General features: G+C 40.8%; 1 long non-coding RNA gene across 1 annotated transcript; it reads left to right on the forward strand.

Annotated features, from left to right (window-relative positions):
- Positions 1–232: 232 nt before the first annotated feature.
- LOC119270896 lies at positions 233–883 on the forward strand. Its single transcript, XR_005134357.1, has 2 exons — positions 233–369; positions 492–883. It is a non-coding gene; the product is annotated as an uncharacterized LOC119270896 (long non-coding RNA).
- Positions 884–2,620: the final 1,737 nt, after the last annotated feature.

The raw sequence follows: 2,620 nt of genomic DNA on the forward strand, positions 1-2,620 counted from the left end.
TAATGCACTTATCACCTGTCAATGTGAGGAATGATTCAGTTCAACAAGCTAAACTTAGATAGGTGATAGATATACTATTTATTTTAAGTTGTAAGACGTGTGCCAAGTTTAGTTCACTTAGTTGTATTCCTCCGGTTAATTTTGCTTCCTTGCTTTCCTCTTGGCCTTACGACCTAACTATTTATACTATCTATAGGGCACAGACATTATAAGAACCTCCAAATGATAGAAACCAAAACACACACCATCTTCACAACATCTTTTGCCTTCTCTCAGAAAAATCACCGACATTCTGCCATTATACCATGGAGGCCTGGAGGAAGACAACCATGTGTTGTGTGATTCTTTTCTGCCTTATGGCTACATGTAGTAAGTATAATTATCCATAGTATCAACATTTCGCCGAAGTTTCATGTTGTGCAATGACATATCAACATTTTTGGACACATCCATTCATATTACTTCTCCTAACCTTGTCTATTTATCCATAGGTGAGGTTTCATCTACCGAAAACATGTGCTATCACAACCATTGGAATAAATGCCATCCTGATCAAAATGGAATGTGTCGAGATAGTTGTGTGAAAGACGGATGGGATGATGGACAATGCCGGAACAGGTTTAAAAGACTAATGGGTGCCAAGTGCGAATGTTACCCTAAGACTTGTGATCATTAGGGAGGCAACATGCGACTTTCTTCTACCAAGTTACTACTATTTATAAATTTACATCGGTTTTAATGATTGACGTCAAACATGTTGTAACACCAATCATGGTGAATACTATATCACCTTCTATTTATTTCTTTATTCCAGACCATTGTATTCAAATTATGATGTTACACAATTATACCTAATTACTGTTTGATGTATCCTTAAACTAAACAGATTTTTGAGTGCTTATTAGCAACATTTGATATTTCACTCGCATGCATCATCCTAGTAAGAAATAATATGTTTATTTACTAGGTTTGGTAATCAATGTGAATAAATTAAATGAGCCTTGATGAAAATTTACGATATACCCTAAAAAGTGGGGTAAAGAATCACACATAAGTTCCATCTTTTGTCAGATCAAAGTGGGATGAGACCTCAAATGTATTACTAAGAACACCTCATAGTTGTATCCTTAATCTTAATGTACTGAGCATGCCCATGTTGCTTCAGGCAGCCCCATAAATGATGCTAGACATCACCTCGGGTGTCTTTCAAATTTATACTAGACATGCATCATATTAAAGCTCATTGATTCCCAAAAGACTCAATCTAATATAGGTAAAATAATAGCATGAGCAAGATTCAATCCAACAAAAAGAAGCTCAAAATAAGAGGTGATACCTCATAGATGTCTAGGATCTTTAAATATATTGAGGTGACACCCTATATAGTGCATGAATTACTTTGAATACCATCCGTTGAATTACCTCCATCCAATGATTGATAGGAGGCAAATCCAAGCATCCGCGTCCAATGGATTAACTAATTTGTTGCACCAGATTGTGCCACCTTGCATCTCTAGACATCTCTATCTTGCCAGTCGTATGAGGTGGTTATGTGGTCTGGCGTGAATGAATCGAAGTTGTAGTAGTATCATGTTGCTATGTCCTTCTCTAGAAATTTGTATCTTGCCAGTTGTAGTAGTATCAATAGTTGGGTTTCCCGGCTCCTGTGCTTGCCTCTAACGCTCACGACCCTTTCGGCTAAGAGTGTAAAGGGAGAACCACTACGACTGCGCCGACATTTCAATTGTATCAGCGGCTCAGTGGAGAAAGGCGAAAACTAACTGTCCTTGTAAGCGTAAACTATTCGGCAATGGGAAGACAGTGTCCAACAAAGGTTCGTTGCAGATCATCCACGTAAAACGAGGGGCTTTTCTTCAAATAGGCGGAACTGAATAGCGGCTTAAACCCCGACCAGTTGCCGAACACTTCACACATCGGGGGCTATTCGCTAGTACCCACAGTTAAGATCTTAAAGACTAAGTGAAAGCTATGAAACCAAAATAGTCCGATTACCTCGTTTCATATGCGTGGACCGCCTTTGGGAACCAAGACATCGGCTAAGGGTTGAAACTGCACATGAAACACCCTTTGTATCCTGTGCTTGCCTCTAAAGCCAATTCGGTCACACAAGAGTAAAAATATAAGGGCAAATAAATATATACGCTCGTACATTGGAACATAAAGCCACATTTATTACCAAACAAAAAGCATGTATTTACATCGTGCTAACTTTGTCATTCCGAAGTATAATGTGTCCTTGGGACACCGCTCCTCAGTGATCTGAGCTCCCTCCATCACCCCAATCAAGTACTACTCCACGGTCTGATTCTTCCCTTCAGGGGGCCCGAGGCCATGAGCGTCACATCAATACGCCGATAGTTAGTCACCATGCAAGCATACGCCCATTGGATGCCCTCCAGTGATTCACCTGAGGGCCGACCTCTCGCAGGTGAGCCTGTGGACCGAAGAAGATGCTATGCAGCGCTGCCGCGGGCCATAGCTGGACGTAAACATCTTGTAGTGCCGGCTTCACCATCCGAAAAAGCTCCATCAGTAGCTTCATTTGGTTATTGAGCAGCTCTGGGTACGATGGTGCCTGGAACAGATTCTAGAATGCCTT

This window comes from Triticum dicoccoides, chromosome 3A (assembly GCF_002162155.2).
Source record: "Triticum dicoccoides isolate Atlit2015 ecotype Zavitan chromosome 3A, WEW_v2.0, whole genome shotgun sequence".
In the NCBI taxonomy this organism is placed as follows: Eukaryota; Viridiplantae; Streptophyta; class Magnoliopsida; order Poales; family Poaceae; genus Triticum; species Triticum dicoccoides.